General features: G+C 39.6%; 1 protein-coding gene across 2 annotated transcripts in view; it reads left to right on the forward strand.

The window, feature by feature from the left end:
• fstl4 (follistatin-like 4) overlaps positions 1-21,789 on the forward strand; it is a 310,914-nt gene that overhangs the window by 117,264 nt on the left and 171,861 nt on the right. Inside the window, exon 1 of one of the 2 annotated variants that reach the window (XM_063894296.1) lies at positions 13,546-13,820. The exons of the other annotated variant lie outside the window; for it this stretch is intronic. The gene's annotated coding sequence lies outside the window, so the exon portion shown is untranslated. Of the gene's footprint in view, positions 1-13,545; positions 13,821-21,789 lie in introns of those variants that run through there. 2 annotated transcript variants of the gene reach the window in all.

Below are 21,789 nucleotides of genomic sequence, written 5' to 3' on the forward strand. Positions count from 1 at the left end.
TGGGAGAAAACCCTCTCACACAGGCCTCTGTCCAATCTCCAATAAAGCCCATATTAGATTTAAAGAGCCTTTCCTTTGTTGCCCTCTGCTCATCTTTACGCCCCAGATAAAGAGAAGAAGAGAGACATGTAGCTATGGTACTGGCACTGCTTACTGTGTGTTTTAAAGCTTCACCCCCACTAGCCCCCACACACTCACCCCTCTAACTATTGATGGGGTTGTGCACTTTCAATGCTATAGGGAGTCATGACGCAATAGATGGCTTCTCATGTGTGTCTTCACTGTGAATACACACACAGTGTGTTTCTGCTTTGATGAACAGTAGAGGAAGAGTTTTCTATGGTAGCGAGTAGGGTTTATCAGAAGGCATGTTTGCAGAGATATAATTTGAACTCTTTTGGGTTTTTACCTATTTTCATCAACAAACAAACAAAAAAAAAGTTCTGGAAAGTAAAACACAGCCTTAACTTCTAATTATTATGTTTTTTGTTTTTTTTTTACAACTAAACTGCAATTCCAGTATGTTTTGAGGGCAACATATTTGGACTGGATAAAGTGTGTTTTTTACAGATATGTTTCTTATTGTCCGTGTAGTAAGAAGGAGATGGTTGTTGGTTGTCAAAAAACGTCATCTTATTAAGAACAGTGCAATTGTCCTGTGTAAATCAGGTCAACTTAGAATTTAGTAACATAACTTAAAGGACAAACACAACAATTTTAAGCAAAACCATGACCTTTTAAAAAAAAAAAAATCTGACCAAGTAGTTTGGCTTTGTTTATTTACTTTTAATTTATAACGCACTGAGGCAACTGTGATTTGGGAGAAAGCTTCCTTGAAGCCTAATCGAGGACTACAACAGAAAGTGAACCGGAAAACAAGAATAGAGAACGCAATTCAAATGTGTAAATGTGCTCCGTAATGCTGCTAAGCAGAATTACTGGGCATAATACGGAGCGTAGAACATATGCATAGAACATATATGTATATAGAACAAGTAAAGCTTTTCTAAATACATATGTAAAGCAAAAATAAACATGTAGACACTAACAAATTCAACTTTAACTGGACTTTTATATATTTTCCATTCTTTTAATTGTTGTTCCTATATTAAAAGTAATATTTAAACAGTTTATATATTCAGCATTGTGAGAAAGGTGTTATCCATTTTTCAAAGTGCCGGAGGGTCTGCCGACCCTAGGAGGGAGGAAGGGGTCAATTATAGAGAACGGCCAATCACTGCTATTTGATTAAATTCTTCATTTTACAGCGCAGTGAATAATACATTGGCTGCACACCTGCTCTTTCCTTGTAATAGACAGAGCGTTTCAATATAAGTGAAAGTGCTGATGCTTTATTAAATTAACCTATTAAATGTGGTTCATTAATGGAGAGAGGGAGGGATATAAATGAAGTGGAGGGAAAAGCGATTAAAGAATGGATTTCCTTTTTTTGGGGCAGATGACTTTTAAATGGATTTAAAAAAAGATGGTGTTATACTTCTGTGAGCTTTCTATATTTTGAGGGAATCTTTAGTTTTTTCACATTTATTCAGAGGCTCAGAAGCTCAAGGACGCCTTTGACAGGATGCCTGCTGCTGATGGATATGTGAGGTTAGATTTACTGATGGCTGCAGGGACTGAACGTGTCAACATAAAATTAATGTGAGCGACTCTTTAACTGCTCAATTATCCTTCGGGAACATTTCTAAAATTAAGTGAATTCTTAAATTTTTGCTTATCAGGAGTCAGAGCGAAATCATAAACAGGGTTTCAGGGTGTAGGGTGCTTTTTCGTGATTGTTCAGAATGTATCCCGACGAGCAGCGTGATAGATGAGACGGGACAGACATTGAGAAAGTGCTGAAGGCCGAGGATGGCAGAGCTGTGACTAACACACAACCTTGTTCAAAAATTCAAGACGAGAAGAGAAACACCAACAAGTACATGTCAATTGGGGGGAGACAAAAAAGCATGATATACATATGCACATACTCGGTTTTTCTGTTTTTGCTCGCTTTCTCTTTCTATGGCATATGCTCTTCTGCTTCTTACATGGAGATCTGTCTTTGTTCCTGAAATAGACAAAGAACAGACAACACTGTGCAACCAAAATCTCAGAGACTGACGGGGATGATGACATCGGACTTGTTTACCAGGAGAAGATATTCCAGATAACAGCATGTATTATACCTTTAATGTTATAGTCAAGATTGTTTGTGCTTCTGCCTGTCCTAATCACAAACAGAACAAACCGGATGTTTCTTTATGTTATAATGGAAAAGCACTTGCACACAACATGAAAGTACAACAACACTTGGTTGCTATTAAGCTCACTTTTTTCTTAAGATCCCTAGCTCATGAGCTAACTGGCTAATTTAGAAACATTTAGATTTGCTGGCAATAACTGATCTTTATTCAGCAGATACTTTTAAATTCAACAACTGTTAGCTTGACAATAATCTTTTGCTCTGTGTATTTGTGTTGTCAAGAAACAAGAGACAGCTGTCATCTTTATTTTGAAATGAAAAATAAGTGACTGTAAACTGCTGGATGGCCTTTGGAAATATATGCAAACCAGAAAAGGCCAAACTTTTTTACTCTGCATCTGTTTGATGCACTTATTAGATGATGGAGCCCTGTTTCAAAAAGCACATATTAACATTGATGGTATTTGAGTGTGCCACCACAATAAATTATAGACCAAGGGAGTGACTGAAGCCCTCTGCTGGCCGTCGGTTAAACGTAATGACAGGACCACCAGTAAAATATAATCCCTCCTTGCAGCTTTTCCTGATCTCTTGCTCCTATCGGTTGAATTGTTCAGGTTTCTCTGCTATCTGAGGGGGAAACATAAATACTATTTTATGTGACTGCAGTTAAAAGGATTATTTGCATATAAATTACAAAGAACTTTTAAAATAGAACTGCTACCTTTGCTGATGGAACATGGAGGGAATTTAAGAGTCTCAGTTTGTAGTGAAGGAACATCCACTCTCTTAAGAGCCGATTGTACAGTATTAAGCACCAGAGTTTAGTCTGCCTATTAGGAAAAACACAGAGCACTGTTATTCACACATAAAATCACACCGTTCATATCACCAGAACCTCTATCTTGGATCATAGATCGTCCTTTGACATGTTTAGCTTCAACCTATTAGTGTGTAGTACATGTTGTATGATGTTATGGCTATATAATCATATGCATTTAGATTGGTTCCTTATGAGCCTCGCTTTCACTGATGACGAACTTTTGTGTGATCTCCCAGGAAAATGGAAATTTGATTTATGGCCTCAAAGCTGCTGTAAACAAAATGCAGTGTGTCCTGAGCTGCCAAGTCTTTATAAAGTAAGATGGTTGGCAGTACTAGCTCCTAAAGCTGCTAAAAGTCAACAGATGAAATCATACACTAATTTGCATATAATCAAATTGCGCATTTAATTTGTTTAAAACATTGTGGTTGTATTGGATGCATGAAGGGCTGCTCTGAAAAGGTAGTTATAGCAGTATATACCAATATAGTTTTACTTTTCTATACATTTTCCTCAATTAATCATTATTTATCGTCTTTATGCAAGGGCAAGACATCTAGATATGCATCCACTCCTCCAACAGTTGAATACTTAAGAAAATATTTCAGTCACTTTTTTGTTTCACGTCCATAAAAAACACAGTTGTTGCTGCAACCTGCTACTTTAGATGAATCAGCAATATGTGTTGCCTTCTAAAGGAAAAAGTAATGTGTTAACGTTTGCAAAGTCTAGGGGGTTTTCATTAACTTGATTTGTTTTGATCTTTATGAGTCTACTGGGCCCTGCTCTCTGCCTTTCTTAATGTTAATCCTTGTGCTAGTGTCAACTCTTTCTCCTTTTTGTTGGAGCCTGTGGCAGGGATTGACCATGTACTCATTCATAACTCTCCTACTGCATTACTCATCAGTCTCATTACATTTGTTCTACTGTCTTCTTAATTTTGAAAGGCACAACCCTTGGTTCAATCTGCAGATCTGTTATTTTAAGGTCACTACGGCCTCTCTGCTTGCTCTGCCTACATGCTGCCATAACGAATGAAGCCCATTTGACGGGTAAAATAATTGTAGCTCAGTCGGAAAAGTCTGCCGATTATTTATAGGTTATGATGGGACTGATTATTTTTTTCTGAAAAAAACCCAAAGAAGCCACTGACTGACAGAGAGCCTCGCCAGAAATGTTTTCATCCTGTGATGTTTGGTTCAACAGTTACAATGTTAAATACGAAGTGCTCTTTTAAATTAAAGTGAAAACTGCTTACAGCTGAAAGTAAAAAGAGCGTTCTGAAATCAAGCAGGTAAGCACACATCTTTCTTTAAACTTTATTGAATCCAACATGCATTAAAGAAAACAGGAATCAAATATTTTCAACGGTTATTTATAATCGTTAACACTTACCGTTTGAAAAACATAGATTTTCAGTAGGATGCAGCACGTTTTTCTTCACCCAATGACTCAAACTACAACCAGATATTTTCATACTGTCATTTCCTTATGTTCCATTTCAGTCTCCACAGTTTAAAACAAGGATACAAATAACATTGTACTTCAATCATAGTCCTCCAAATCAATTTTCATAATACATTTTTGGGTCATACCCTTTTATAAAGATACAAAGCATCATTTTCTGATATGACAAACTAATCAGGAAAAAAATAAATTATAATAATTGTAACCTCATACTGCTAGCGTGAGGTTTGGCTAGGTTAAGTTGTGTATGTATGTTTTGTTGTATTTTAAGCCTCTGCCCTTGCTGACTGAGATTATGATCTAACTTTTTATGTGCCAAATCCCCTCTGGCAGATTGTCCCTTTCTGGGAATTACGCAGCTAAAATGACCGGAATGCAGACAGACACTATCGGGGCTAATAATCTTAAAACTGACCCTGTTTTGAAAATATATTTCACTGGGGAATCCTTTTTATTCCTTTAGCTCGTAACTTCTTACAATACTATTATTGCTTTCTCACTAACAAATGTGTGTATATGAATCACAGGTTTCCGTAATCATATTCTAGTACAAGATCCAAAAATAGCACTGAATGAGCAGAAAATAGAATAAAATGCAGGTGTGCTACACAAGAGCAACACAACATTAGTGCATTCCTTCAGTGCATTTCTTTGTATTTATCTGCATCAAACAACAAAAACAATGATAAATTCTCCGGGCAGATAATGACAAGCATCATTTAAAAAAGGACATCAGGGAGACACTGTCCATAGACTTTGACTATGATTGAGAACCAAACATCATTAATGCAAACATAGAGTCCGCCTGGGATTTCTTTAAAATCTGACACTCCTTGATAACTTCTGTTTTATCTTTTTGGGTGCTGGCTTTGGACAGAAAAAAAAGAGCTAAAATTACATGTGAGGGTTTACAGCATTTCTGGGTTAATGGGGCTGTACACATCAAAATGCCCAAAGAGGATAATGTGCGGGACTCAATTTGCTTACATTGCTGTGAAAGCAGGATTACTCTCTCTTTGCCTCAGAACTGAATGCTGTTAAATGTTGTGATGATGATGTTTATGGGTATACTGATGCACAACAGAGGGCATAATCCTGAGATAGGCCTTAAACCTTATCTCTTTGAGTCTGACCTGTGAAGATCATATGGCGTCACAAGTGCAAAGATAAAATGACATACACACACTTTGTGCTCTTTCTCTCCTCACAGGACAAAATCAAATAAATTAAATGCCTAAAAAAAATGCAATAGCTAACGAAGCTTTTCAGTACATATACGTGAATTCAGTTCACATCGTTTTTCTCTGCTGGAAAGTGGGCACATAGGCCATTTATTTTTTGTTATACAGCAAAGTAACAAGGTTGAGATGGCCATTTACAAACTGAAAATAAAATACCTAAACTATTTGTTAAGAAATAGAAACGACGGGAAACAAAAGTGACACAATATGACGCACAGTGACAGAAAGATCATAACTCACCTCATAGGGACTGTGTTTGAGATGCGTTACTGCACAGCTGTCTGTGTGAGGCATACATTTGTTTGAGGTGCAGATTCAGGCTTGCATGCTCACATCACTCTGAGAGTCAGCCCGTCACCAGCTGGAGCATTTCAGGCTGCTTTCTTCATGGGGTGGGTTGAAAGGCTGTACCTTAACAATACCTAACAATCAAAGTTCACCTCTCACCAGGAGCTGCATTTTGCCTAAAAATAAAAAAAGAGTATACACTCTTCTAATCCAGCAATAATATGGTTAGGGTTAATTAGGTTTAAGCACATACTGTATATGGCTTTGTTAGGGGTTGACCAAAGTTTGTGGTTTGTGTTAAAATAAACGGTCGATCAGCTCCATAGACTCTCTGTTACAGTATCTCCTACTAGGGCTGTCACTTTACGTTCGAGAATCGATTGTACAATCGATTGGACCGACCAACACACGTTTCGAAAACGAAAAGAGGGAATCAATTTTTACCAAATAACTTATTTTTTTAACAAACAAAAAATATTTTATTTCATTATGATTATTATTAACATAACTCACAAACAAGCAGAAAACAAAATAATTCCGAAAGTGCAGTAGGCATTGCGAGGGCTAAAAAGTAAATTCCCACCAATTGTACGCACCGGAAACAGCCTGATAGTATCAATCGGCTGCCGCGGCTTAGTGTTTCGCCAAAAAATGGAGGGCAACGGCGATCAACCTGAGCGACATGAGAGACGAGTGATAACCCGTAATCACACGAGGAGTTCGACATGGTAGCGCTTCGGATTTTGGGCTGAAGGCAAAACTATGGAGAAGGACAAAGTGGTATGCAAACTGTGCGATCGTGAGTTCCCATATCACAGCAGCACTACAACTATGAGGGGGCATATGCAGACTCAGTATGTTCTGGTCCACTGTCTGTTGTGGGGAATGTAGCGATCCTGCGTGTTGGCTAAGTGAAATATTTCAACCTATTTTTATGTTGGCTAGTCCTCAAGTGAATTTTAAGTTTTATTTTCAAACTATTTAACAATCGCCTGCGTATGCGAAATTTGTTTCATATGTATAATGGTAACACAGCTAGAAGCCTGCAGTAATGTTTTTCGTCATTGATGTTGTGGCAGTCCATACTGCTTATTGTTTTTCGAGAATGCTCCTGTTTGTTATACACGAACCTCACGCAATAAATAATCAGAAGTGCTGACCTGTACGTCTCTTGCGCCCTCTTTACGTTAGTCGTAATGGCAGTGTGTTGGCCTTTATTTTGAATATTGAATAATCGATTGTATAAATCAATTATACAATCGATTCAATGAAAATGTAGGCCTAAGCCTAAAAAAATCGATTGTGATTTTTTCAAAAAGTGACAGCCCTATGTCCTACTATTCTTTCCTTGCCTGCAGATTGACACACGTTCTACAGCACCTAGAGAGATTTCTCATTTGCACGTCAACATCTATTTCTTTGTCCAGTCCCATTAGGAACATAACAGAAAACCAACCTTTTTTTCCCAATTTGCTTTCAGCCTACCAGTAGCATCAGGTTATTTTTGAGTTTTCTAAACATGTATTTATCCTTGTTTGCTCCCCGCCAAAGTCCGCAGTACATGCACAGTTCCTCATGCTTCACAGACTAACTGAAAGTGCTTTAACTTGTTACTGCAAGCTTAATCTTTTTATTGTAAGTATGTGTGTGCATGTTTGATACAAACTCCCGTTTCCTGCATCCCTGCCTCTGTAGTGCCAACAACTCATCAGAGCAGCTCACTCCTGCAGGTGTCAGAGAGAGGCAGGGCAGCAGAGCCATCAGAAAGAAATATGGGCTGTAAGCCGGAGCTGTAGCACCATTACCGCCAGCGTCTTACTGCTGCTTTCATCTGTTAGCTCTATCTCAATGGTCATCTGGGGAACCTGGCGGCCGCACTGCCATCAAATTGGAGCCGGGCAGAAGGAGGAAACAAAGACTATTATATAGTGTGTGTGTGTGTGTGTGTGTGTGTGTGTGTCTGTGTGTCTGTGTGTCTGTGTGTGTGTGTGTGTGTGTGTGTGTGTGTGTGTGTGTGTGTGTGTGTGTGTGTGTGTGTGTGTGTGTGTGTGTGTGTGTGTGTGTGTGTGTGTGTGTGTGTGTGTGTGTGTGTGTGTGTGTGTGATAAATGTAGTTCTGGGCAAGTACCTGAGCGTGTTTCTGCGTATGAGGGTGCATGCATGTATTTCTGTCTGTGAGCTGCTGTGTGCAGAGTGAAAGAGGTACAGAAAGAGGCCACATAACAAATCAAAAGCCCTCATATGTCCATGAGAAGCCTCATGGCTGGAGGCTGCAAAGAGAAGCTAGCTCAACATTTTGTCTGCACAGCCCTCCCTTCTCTCTCTAGTGGCAGGTCGTTTCAATAAACAACAGCACTGCAGCTCATACAGTACAGCTTTCTTTGACTGCTAGTGGAATGGAAGTAACTGTTTAGTTGTGTTTTTGTGAAAATTAATCCCCAATTTGTATGCACAGAGAATAGTTTGTCAGTACATTTGTGGCATTCATTGTCATATAGCATTGTTAAAGAAGTTTTGCAGCTGCTTGTTTGTGTGACAGTAAGAAATATATTTAAGGTTAGAAAATGTGCAACACTTTTTCTTAAAGAAGGGGTTCCTGTGCTTTCTCATGAAGATGCATCATGAGCCATAGCAGCACGTACTATTGATTTTTTTTAAATCAATGTAGCCTGTGCAGAAGTGTAGTTTAGTAGAAGCTGAACTATATTGACCTTTCACCCCACTTTTGCTGACCTTCTCAATGACCGACTAATAGGATCCATGCCTTTTTAAGAATGGCAGAAATATTCAAAGCATTCAAGGTTAGCAAATGTATATTTTGATTGCTACAGAGCTGATCTTTTTTATTGCGCTCTACCTAAAGTAAACTTTCTCTTCCTTGCCTTTTTTGTCGGAAAGCTTGTGATTCAACAAGAAAGAAGAAAACAAAAGAGACACATTCATTCTCCTACAATCCAGCACTAAACCTATGCTTATACTGCTGCTGCGATGAGTAAGTGTTGTTTGTGTGCAGTTCTGGTTAAGTTATATGATGGGCTATTAAACATTATACTAATAGTGATACATTTACATGACATTTATTGCTGTGATAAAACGCTTACAGCTAAAAAAAAGAGCAAAGAAAAACAAGATAAAATGTGGCTAGACTGTTTTTTGAGAGATCTGTTCAATGTGTCATGGTCACTAAAAATAATTTAAAAGAAAATTAATTTGAATGATTTTATGTCCTTTTAATCAGATTTTTTAGTGGCTTTTTAATGCCACTAATAGATAATTACAACAGCAAAGGGATAGCAATGATGTTTTAATTGGCTTAACCTTACCATACCTTTACCTTTTATGTCCAATATTAATGCGATGAGTTGTTTCTTGTATATTGTCTAAAAAACATTTGCCATTACATGAACAAGTTTTTGAACAATGAACCCACACATCATTTAAAAAGGAGTTTAGAATAGATTGAGCATGTGTGTCCCTTCTACTGTACGTGATGCAGACGTGTGAATCACACCGGTACTTGCAGTGGTGAGCTGGAGTAAAAAGGACATAAAGAAGAGTTATGGCTCTATCTCCTGCATGGTGTTTCTGTCTCTGGGGGAGCAGCTACGTGAGAAAGACCTTTTAGTGCTGACACATGCCTGAGTGCCTTTAAGGTTGAGAGGAGAGGATATTATGTTCCTGAAGTATGACTGCAAGTACAAACACTCCTGAGCAAATGATGGCAGAGATAATGACTTCTGCGGCTGCTCAATCCAGACATGCTAGTCTGAGACTCAGTTTGTTCAGCCGTGGGTGTAGCTGTGGGTGAAATGCGCTTGATGTTCCTCTTGTAATGCCATGCACGGGATGTCGTCTATATGAGCCCCTCGAGGGTCGATTCATATTTGCACCATTTAGGCGTGATTGATTTGCCACTCAGGGTACGCCTACAGCGGTCTGAATTTGTCTCTGCATTGACAAGAGAGCTGTTGGTTTTATGAATAGATCTGATATGCGTTTGTCAATAACTTGAACCAGAAAATATCCACTGCCAGGGCCATGAGTGTGTGTGTGTGAGCATCGTTCTTGTTAAAAATGTGTTAATAGATGGTAAATCGGTGTTTGGTTAACCTTTAAGATGTAAGTATATGTGCTCATCGGGAAAGCAGACTTCAAGAATGAGGAAAAACCTTTCAGACAACTGTGCTGTATCCACTGTAGTACTCTACATCACAATGATATAGCAACAAACCATATTTTCAGAATATTGAGATTACTCAGGATGTTTGCTGCTTTACTGCATCTTGGGGAAATGCAGTGGTGTGAGCTGAGTGATTGTGTTGATAAAGCGTTGCTCTCACAAGGAAAATATGCGAAGAAAGATGCATTTTATGACTTTTTTCAGGTTCCGTCGATTCTGACTGTTGCTGATGTTGCAAACAATAAAGACCTCTGAATAGTTGTGGCAATTCTAAATGTGTATGCTTCTGCAGAACGATGCTCATGATCATCCTCAGAGGTCCACAAATGGCACATCTGCTCTGAAACACGTTTGAGTGGAAATTTCTGCAAAAACATTGCAGATATTCCACAAAAAAAGCAGGCCCCAGAGGTAGTACAATTATCTTGTTTTTAAAGAAGGATCCTGTTGTTGGTGGAAATTTGTATAAAAATACTGTGTAGACATGCATGTCTTTTTTTGGACAAAATATTTTTTTGAGTTTTGAGAAGTGTATGACAATAATACGAATACAGCAACATGCACTTTTTTCTTCATAGCAAAATGTCTGTATTTTCGCAAGTATGTGCTTTGTGTAAACCTCATGCGATCTTGGACAGAATATGTTAAGATATTTTATATCCAACCCTGTAACATTTTATGTTTATGTATGAAGTTTTGAACATGTTTGGCAACACATGTTTATTATCTTGAGTTAATCCCTTTATTCCACTTCCATTAAACTGTGTGTGCTTTAATAGTGTAAAAACAGCAATTGCACCTCATTCACAAAACAGATTAAGTTCTAGAAATGTTTGAACCCTCTACATTTTGAGCCCTGCAAAAGTGTCAAACCGTACTTGACTATACCCTCAAAAATCTACATCTCTTCACTTCAACCCCCTACCCATTGAAATCACTCCTCTTTCAACTAAATCCCTTAATATTTGTCCTTTTGGCCAATCAAGAGAAACATACTTTTATTAAAGTAAATAGATGTGTTCTTTTATTAAAAGACAAAGAAGAGCCTGTGTAACCGTAGTGGCTCATATCAATAATTCATGACCGTTAATCACATTTAAGAGACAGTTTTCTAACTACAAATTGTGGCAAGCTGTACGAGGCCATTCCTCATCTCATCAGACAAAACCTCTTGATGCAGCTTGTGCTGTTTTACATGCATATATTATCTGTAGTCGTGGGGGAGGGGGTCTGCAGTTCAGGTGGGCTAAGGATTGCACCACTGCTTTTTGCAGATGATGTGGTCCTAATGGCTTCATCGGTCTGTGACCTTCAGCGCTCACTGGATCGGTTCGCGGCCGAGTGTGAAGCGGCTGGGATGAGGATCAGCACCTCCAAATCTGAGGCCATGGTTCTCAGCAGGAAACCGAGGGACTGTCCACTCCAGGTAGGGAATGAAGCCTTACCCCAAGTGAAGGAGTTCAAGTATCACGGTGTCTTGTTCTCGAGTGAGGGAACAATGGAGCGTGAGATGGGCCGGAGAATGGGAGCAGCGGGAGCGGTACTGCAGTCGCTTTACCGCACCGTTGTGACGAAAAGAGAGCTGAGCCAGAAGGCAAAGCTCTCTGTCTACCGGGCCATCTTCGTTCCTACCCTCACCTATGGTCATGAAAGATGGGTCATGACCGAAAGAACGAGATCGCGGATACAAGCGGCCAAAATGGGATTTCTCCGCAGGGTGGCTGGCATCTCCCTTAGGGATAAGGTGAGAAGTTCAGTCATCCGGGAGGGACTCGGAGTAGAACCGCTGCTCCTTCGCGTTGAAAGGAGCCAGTTGAGGTGGTTCGGGCACCTAGTGAGGATGCCACCTGGGCGCCTCCCTAGGGAGGTGTTCCAGGCACGTCCAGCTGGGAAGAGACCGAAGGGTAGATCTAGGACCAGGTGGAGGGATTATATCTCTTCGCTGGCCTGGGAGCACCTTGGAATCCCCCAGTCAGAGCTGGTTGATGTGGCCAGGGAAAGGAAAGTTTGGGGCTCTCTGCTGGAGCTGTTACCTCCGCGACCCTGACGGAAAAACGGGAGAAGATGGATGGATGGATGGATGGATGGATATTATCTGTATTATTTAATAAATGTCCGAGTTGGTGAGTGTCTTTCTTTCTTTTCCACTCTTTACTTTTTCTGTCTAATCCTAAAGCATTTGAAGGAATCAAGAATTGCAAATGCATGTCTAAACACTTCCTTACTTTACTATTGACTTCCTCCCCTTTATTCTCTCTCTCTTTTTCACTTTCTTGACATGTTACATCGAGCATAAATATTTTACTGACGCATGCAATTTTGATGGGGACGCCACCATCTTTCAGGGATACAGTATGTAGGCCTAATTGTACCATGTGCAGTTATCAGAGAGAGAGAGCGAGAGAGAGAGAGACTTTTAAATATTTGAAACTAAATATAAACAGGTAATCCGCTGTAAACTTGCTCATCTGTGAAAGTGTTTCGGACACACCTGCCGGTCCTCTGCATGTCTAATTCCTCTGTGAACATCATCGCTGCCTTTTTGATTAGTGATGCTTCCTAGTGTTTGTCATACAGCCGACAGTCATTGCATAAACAAGTTCTACAGGATCTGAGCGGAAAACAATCTTTGAAAAACTAATAAAATATGCATATTGGCAACATTTGACAACCATAACATGTCACCACTCTGTGATTCTTTCCTCCATTTCTGTCTTTAGCTTTGGTTTTGTTTCATACATAACAAATGTAAATTTGACAGTGTGAACAATCAACAGTAAATAATAAATAGAGTCTTACATCTTAGTTCCCAAATAAAAACCATGTTATAACTGCTAAATGTGACAAATAATCTTTGTTCACATCAATCATTAACAGAGTATTTTATTCAGCAGTTCACTGCAATATGATTGACTTGATTTCATTATAGTAACAAACTGCATTTACAAATGACTACTTCCCTATAATTTAGTTTCTTATTACATTATACATGCACCGGCACTGACATCATTTATTATCTTAACTTAAACCTCAACTCAACTACATTTCATGCATAATTCTACCCCAACCAAAATATGTTCTCAAATCCACATTTCAGAACAATCCTGAATTCAAATAGGTAACCGACCCTGAAATTAAGAAACAGAAAAAAGTAAAACATCTGCAAATAATCTTCTCTGCTATTCTGTGGTGCTTACACACATACATACTTACACACAGAAACGCGCATGCATGCACATACAAGTGTCGCTTTCCAGTGTGATGAATCCGCAGATCCAGCCTCACCGCATTTGGCGCGCAGCAGCTGACGTCAGGAGCAGAGCGGAGTGAGGGGAGTTGAAATAGGGCAGAACAGGAGAGCAGCGCTGAGAGGAAAAGCAGCCGGAGGAGCTGAATGATGGCAAGCCACTGCTGAGAGTTGGGACTCGCTACCCGTCGCTTCAAACACATCTGTTTCTGATACACCAGCCCGTAATTAACCTGAAGCCTTTAAACCCTGCCGAGAGAGGAGTGGAAGTAAAAGTGCGCAGTTTGGTCTCGTCGCTGCGAGGAAAATCTGTGGCATATTCGCACAAATTTCCTTTCCTTTCTGCCCTCTTGCTTTGGAATACGACAGGTAAGGTGCAATATGTATTGACTAATGCGGGATAGGGGATCCACGATCCTTAAAGACGTTTTAATGTCTTTTATAAGTTTGGTTGTTCTGTGTGCTTAACGCCGTATCCGTCACTATTTGCATTGGGAGTGTGAGTGAATGGAAACTGTAAAGAGAATGGCAGTGATGGGCTTTAATTTTCAATTAGTTTGTGAGTAGCTGAGGAGAAATGCATCAATAGTAGAGAGCGAGCTCCAGAATTTACGGGCAGAAATATGTGTGAGGTGCAGCCTCATAGCGCAGGGCGATGTCAATGACAGTCTGAGACAGTGTTTAACTACACTGCCTGGTATGTCGCCTATTGTGTGGCGCAACACGGGATGTGATTACTCATTCAATATGACCAGATGCCAGCTTTTGGTAGCCTCATAAAGCCGTGCAGAGTCTATACTTGCTCGGAAACAACAGGATAGTATTTGAGGAATGGCTTCAGTAGGAGTCCTCTGCCCGGATGTGCCAGGGTTGCTCAAGCAGCAGAGGGGCTGAGATGATAACATAGTGAGACACGCACATCCCTCGCCGGGCTCTCTGGCATGAAATCGGGGTCCCAACAACCCCCTCCTCACCCGGTCCTCCTGCCTCTGTTGGTTGGCAAGACTTTATCTTTTAACAACCAGTATGTTATAAAGAATACAGTCCCTCATCTACTCCACAGAAACTCTCAAGAATGTAAATAAATTCCTAAACAAGACGAGATTTTCTTGGCTGATTGTGTTTAATGAGCTGGTTCAGCGCTCTCTCATGGGAAAATCCTATCAGTGTCACCAGAGAGCTGGCACAGCAGCAGCAAAGCCTCCGTGACGGCCAGCGGAGTGGGAAATGAGGATTGGTCGCCGTGCACGCTGCCGCGATACAGCGCATATTGCGCCGGAGCTCTCCATGGTGCTGAAAACACTCCAGCTTGCCCCCACACCCACTTCTTGCCTTACCTCTCTTTCTGGGTTTGTTGGATTTTCTCTCCACCTGGAACCAGATATGTGGCTAACATCCAGCAACACAATTAAGGCCATTCAACAGTGTGCTATCTGCGAAAAACTGCTTGTAATTCTAAGCCTTCCGCTTTTTTGAGAGCCAACAACCCCTTTACCTCTCAACTCAGGCACACACATACACATAGCAGACACACATCCGAGCACAGGGAAAGCTCTGGATCAATGTCTTGCCCTTGCTCCTGAATGAGAATATTAATGGCAGCTGTTCTCAGTTGGACCTGCAGTTTACACCAACATAAAACCTCAAGGGGTTTACCTGGTCATTCATTGCAAGGGGAAATAAACCGGCAAGATATCAAATGTGACAAACGATTACCGGATGAAAAAGTGACACTCTGTGTTCATGGAGTAAATCAACAGATTGATTTATTGTGTTTTCAGAGCTAAGAATCCAATGCTAATCACCAGTGAGGTTACTCAACTTCAATTAAAGGATGATTAAACAATGCATAAGAACCTTACATTAGCACATAACCCAATATTTGAACTATATTAAGTCAATTTTCCAGCTTTGTGACTTCTGCAGGTTTCTTTTGACTTACATCATGTCCCGAACCCTGTCCCATCAATTCTGCAGCCCACCCTGGGGTCACAGTCAGCGGGTTGATAAAATAATGATGTGGCCCAGAAAAGTGACTCAGTCGGGCTTATTACAGTTTGCAATCTGGTGTGTAACTTATTAGCTGTCTCACCGAAAGCCATTACAACGCGGTGTCCAGCAGATTATGGCTGCGTGTTGTGCTTCAGAGACAGCCTAATAGTGGGATGACTCACACACTTACAGATTGACACTGAAGACACAGGAGAGCCACATTGGGGTATGCACACACACACAAATACATGCACACAAGAAAACCTTAATTGTAACATTTTGTTCTTCCCCTGCTAAGGAATTAAAAAGCTAGAACCGACTTGTAGCAGTATATGTGAATTAATACGTGTAGTTTGTCATGCATGTTAGTTGCATAAAGCTAAATATTTCAAGGAAAGCAATACAGTTCTAATCTCCTGAGGTTCTACACGGTTTCACAGATCTTGCATGTGGCTAGATCCTCTGGCTAGATGTAGACATATTAACTTAAGCAAGCAATTGTCAGGTTTTTGTTTTTTTTCAGCTTTCCAGCTTCCCTATATAAGAAACTTTTAACTTTGTCAGTACTTGATTTAGTGTTCATATTGGATGACTGGATTTTGAGTTGATCAACCAAATAAAAAGGGCTTAAAATAATGTATGCACATACAAACTACCAGTATCCCCTGGCTTGTTTTGAAATCAATTTAATAATATGATGTGTGATAATGTATTGATCCCAGCTTGTGAAAGGTCAGAGGTCAGACTCAGTGTCATGCTCCAGGACATTTCAGCTGAGTGAGGCCTTGCTACCATAAAAACAAGTTGTTCTGTTGAAGAGCCCAGTCTCTCTACCCACTTGACTTCCCACATGTTTGTTCTTTCTTTCTGCAGTACTAAGGAAGTACTGTTTTTAAGTTGCTTTGTATTTTAAAAGATGTTCCTAAAGTTTGCAAAGGTCTAACATTTAGGTCACTTTTAAGGTAAAGGAGTGTAAAAGGCTGGGGGACAGAGTAGAAATTGGATAATTCTTAATCCTGTTTCTGCGTTTCATAGCAAGTAGTGGCTGGAGTAGACAAATCCTTTCTTGCCAAAGTTGTATGCCAATCTTCTCTTTGAACATACAGACCGGATTTTTATTTCTAATAAAATACATTATATGCAAGTAAGGCTAGAAAAATATTTATTTGAAACATTTAGAGGAAATTCATTTTTTTTTACAATGGTAGATATTTGGCAAACATCTATAGTACAAAGGTTTTTATTTTAATGTTCTTCTGTACATGGAAAATTCAAAGCAGATTTCGTATGCTTTTTTACAGTCCACATACTATCCATAGTAGATTGAAGAAGAATAAATTACATTTTTCATTTCAATTATAATGCCCCTCTCATGAACAGTTGAAATGCCTGGCATCACACAGCCTGAACCCCATGCAGAGCTTGTCTAATCAGGAGCAGGATTTATTTCCACAAAACAAAGCCACCCCCTCGGGTAAACCAAACCCACTTCCTCCCCTTTTTTTTTTCTTGACGCTTCGTGACTTTGATTTGTTTGGCTTTGCACATGTTCCAAAGAAGTATAATGAGCCATACTCCACAACAAAGGTAAAAATGCATTACAGATGGTGAGTCACACTCTTCTGAGCTGGCGCTTTTACGCTCACATCCTGATGACAAGATTAATTTTAAATTTAACTGATGAAAGTCTTTCTCATAGGTTAAGCGCTTCCACACTGGCACTCACACACATTCATGACCAGGGAAGTATTACATGATTAACATGAGGCATCTGACAATCTGGAGCACTTAGTATAAATGAGACTGAAACTGAGGGGGACCAGTTACTCGCACCATTAAATTCCATATCCTTTTAATCCAGAGACATATTGCCGTGCCTGTCAGATCACCCGAGGAGTGCTTTGTACTCCCTGCAGAGAGCAGAGCCACAAAATGTGAGCAACACGGTTCACTTGAAATTCCGATCACTAATGTTGAACTTCTAAAAATGACCTTTACCGCTGCATCCCATATGAACACAGCAGCTGAGCTCAGAGCGTCAGCAGTGCAGCTCTGAGCAAAGAGTGCTCGCTGCATCCTCTGCCTGAATGGAGGAAACTGACGAAAGAGTCAGTAGAGAGGGAGAAACGAGCTGGAGGTTACAGAAAGGTCACCCGAAAATATCAGGTTTTTTTTCTGCGGTGAAGCCATCTGCCTGTCCCTCTCTGCACTTCTTTGAACTTTATAGAAGTTATTTTGCTTTCAGTTCTGATGTCACATCTGGAAAGGTGGTGTGACTCAACACAAATGTTACCGCATTCATTTCAACATGTCCAATTCCTCCTGGTTACTGAATACATCTCAGCGTGAGGTTGAGAAATCAATAGGATCAGCTTCCTTTTATATTGATAATTTGCTAAGGAAAAACTATGAGAGGAGACATGTTCTGTATGAAAGGCAGTGAATAGAGGAAAGTTACATTTAAAAAGTTTGATTTTAAGTTCTGATCAGTAGAACGTGCTCAAAAGCTCTTAAAATGTGGGGTTTCAATTATCTTTTCATGCATATAGCTCAAGGTAAAAAGTGCCATATGTCTAACTTGAGATATTAAACAGTACCTTAAAAAGGTTGGTCATATTTTCATTGCCAAATAAAGATTTTTATGGTAATATGACTGTTTCGCCACTTTTCCTGTTGGCTAATATGATCAAATCCTTGAGCAACATAACACTTGTAGGTGTAAAAGCCCTATTTAATATACACTGTGCCACTCTGTTGGATTTGGGAAATATCAAAGCACAAAACAGAGAGATGACCCTTTTCTTTCAAAGCAAACTGAGAAAAAATAATCCAGAAGTTCTGCCCAATTATTTAACAAGTAAAGGTTTTGAAGTCTGCTTTTATAGTTCCCCTTGGATTTACTAATTTGGCTTTATACTTTGAAACCAGCTTTCCTGGTATTTTGACTCTAGAAAGTTAGATTTATGATTTAATTTGAAACTTGCGCTGAAGTAGGACACACATGACAACCACCAGTGCGAGTGTTACAGCCTGTCAAAGTAGCAAACTCGTCACCAAACAAACCCCTCTCTGAACCTTAGTATATTACTATCTTGCTACAAATTCTAAATGTTATTGGCAAAAAATACATATATTTATAAATTTGACTCCGTAGAGATAAAGTGTGGATAACATTTGCTTGATTATAGTTGGCACTATCTTTTAGCCTGCATCACTCTTGAGCATTAAGGGGAAGGTTTACAAAGAAAACAATGAATTTCACAGTAGATATTTCCAAACCTGATATTATAGAGGCATTCTTAGACTCTTCACATGCATTGATTTCTGGCTGCTGCATGAATGAGACTTCAAAGAAAAACCATAACACATCTATGACTTCTAGTGGTTTTTGATTACAAACCACATTTTCAGAGTGCCTCTGAAAAGCCATTTATGTTTAAATAGGTTGTTTTTTTCTATTCGTTGCCAATGCAGATATCCTTCTTGTTGTTTTTTAAACAGTTAGCCACTGTTCTAAAATTAACAACCACCATCCTTTTAGCCAGGCAGACCACCCTGTTCTGGCAGAGCAGATCCTCCTGATATCCTCTTTGCTCTTGCAGCCATGTCATACAGCCAGCAGGGGATTTCTGGATTAAACAAGTCACTTGCTGTTTGTGCGTCTTTCAGCCCCGACTGACAAGCAGGATGTGGGGTTTTAACACCCTTGGGCTGCCTATCTGGTCACGGGCACTTGTCAGAGAAAAAGCCAAAAGTCAATATCAGTGTTGAGGAAGAAAGGTAAAGAGAGAGAGAGGGGGGGTAACTAGAGTATGACAGAGAAAAGAGGAGCCTCTTATTTTTCTTCTCGCTGCTTTCGAGATGGGGTCTTATTACTACCTTACAGCCTGAAGCCCTGTCTCTGCTCCAGAGACACAAAATGGCAAAAAGAGTCTCAGACAGTCATTAATTTGAGGTAAAGCAGTAGAAGTCAAGCTGATAACGATATTTGGTCTTACTAAATCCCTGTTAGCTGCATTTGTGTTGTTTCTGAATTTGCTGTGTCTTTTCTTGGAGGCTGACGCTTTGTTATATCCCACTTACAAGTACATTTTAACATAATCTGAAAGGCGTACATTTTTTTTTTCACTTAATTAAACAACCATGACATTAATTTTTCTATCACCGCTACCATATGTTTTTTGTGGCATAGTTTAATTGCTTTAATGACGCCCTTGTTGTTACTCACATTATTTGCTCTTCTGTCTGCTGTTTTCTTGTCCTTCTGGCTTCTGCCTGATGTTAGAGTTGTATTGTGTCTACAAATTGCTAGACTTTTCTTCCTTTTTTTCTCAAATATTATTTTCTTCTTACCCTATTCCCTCCATACTGTTTAAATGAAAGAGCTACATCAAGGTTTTGCACCTTTTATCCTAATTACTACAAATCCGAAATGCTTTACTTCACTGCCAACCATTTAACGTTTAAATGTATTTGTGTTTCCATTCCAGGCTGCCATTGGTTTCCATTATTTTTAAATGTTACAAAGATTTAGCTGCAATTAGAAGACACTTGAAACTCTCTTAAAGTTTATTGAAATTCAATATTTTCCTTATTTGTCAGAAAATCCCATGAAAAAAACAAAACCACCACTGGATTGATCCAATAACAAATATTGTTTGTATATCTAAGAGCCTGTATAGCTTACTCCTTTGTGCCATAGAGCACCATTGTTGTCCAAAAATGATTAAAACGCCAATGAACCGCACCGTAACACTGTGACTTTATCCCTCATTACTATAATCATGGTAATGCACATGGTAATGAAGGATAGTGTCACTCATGATTATGTGAACTGTATTTAATTTCAAGTCAATTCCACATACACCGTCCTGCCGTAGAAATACTCACTAGAGCACAAAATCATCGGCTGAAAATGTCCCCGAACAAATTAACAGTCTGGCTGCTTCAGGAATAGATTTAGTTGTATGCATGACACTTGTGACATAGGACTGATAAGAGATAAACAAACTAACTGTTGTTTTTGGTCGTCAATTATTGGATATTGCCTGTCTATGTTTTTACAATCAATCTCAATGGACGCCTGCTAATTGATTTTCATATCAGCAATGAATAAACACCCATGGTTGCATGGAGCAATGTTGATATAGAAAAATAGCTGAACCAGATTTTAGGATGTAAATCCAGAACAATAAGCGTATAGGACAGATTTCCCAATACACCTAATCTAGTCATTTGATGATACGTGACAGAGATAAAATGTCCCACAACACTGGTTTGGTTCTATACAAACCATATAGCCTGTTTCAGAAGGTGAACTGCTGAAAATGAACTGTACCATGTTGGGATATTTCCTTTTAGTTCCAGCTGCTCACAGTCATCATCCTTACCCTATCTAATTAGTTCAACATTTTTCAAACAAAATCTTTTTAATTGAGAGCTGTCTGGATCTTGGCTGATAAGGCCTGTCAACTTTTAACCGGTGAGATGTCAACACCATCTCCTTTCCAAGGGGCATTGCTGATGAGCCTTTGACACTGCAGTGAATGACAGTTCATAACCTTATCTTTCCGTGCTACTGCGCTATATAAATTCTCTTTGGGAAACACCACTCTAGAGCGTCCTGAGATTTATCACATAACTTGTCATAAAAAAAATAATAAAAGGGGAAAAAAGCTAAAAGGATGCGTATCCTCTTCACCTGGAGTGTCTGGAAGATAACTAGGGTTAGAGCGTCTGATCCTGATGCCTGTCTGACAGACAGATTGACACCTCTGGTCTCTTCCATATCTTCCCCAACCACACAGGAACAGAAATAAATGAAATATAGACGAACGAATCGCTGCCGCATGCAAGTGTCTCGGAAAGCATTTTGGGCAAAGGCGATCCCCTTGGTGGCTCTATTTCATGCTACATAGACATGTGTCTGAGGAAGGGGCCATTTGAAACCTGAGTGCAGGCAGATAGGTCGCAGCCGCAGGATGATAGCAGAGATTTTACTGAAGAGGAGCATGAGTTTGAGGCAGCACTCAGAGTAACAGCTAGAGAGGTTTGTTCCAAAATTGAGGCATGCACCATGTGGGGAAAAGTGACACCTGCATCACAGAATGATTGACGGCATATCTTAGCTTCTAATTTTAAACATTAGCAGGTTAACCAAGCTGACAAAACGCATTACTCTTTCACACAGCGTTCTTCTCATATTTGGAGGAATGTTTTCTAAAAATACATAGATGTCAGTTGCTCAATATGATTCATATGCAAAGTATTTTACTTTAGAGAGTGAACTTCAAACGTTACTGTTTCAGCAGGTGGTGTTCAATGTTCACAGATGTTTCGTGTTTTT

This window comes from Eleginops maclovinus, chromosome 11 (genome assembly GCF_036324505.1).
Source record: "Eleginops maclovinus isolate JMC-PN-2008 ecotype Puerto Natales chromosome 11, JC_Emac_rtc_rv5, whole genome shotgun sequence".
NCBI classification, from domain to species: Eukaryota; Metazoa; Chordata; class Actinopteri; order Perciformes; family Eleginopidae; genus Eleginops; species Eleginops maclovinus.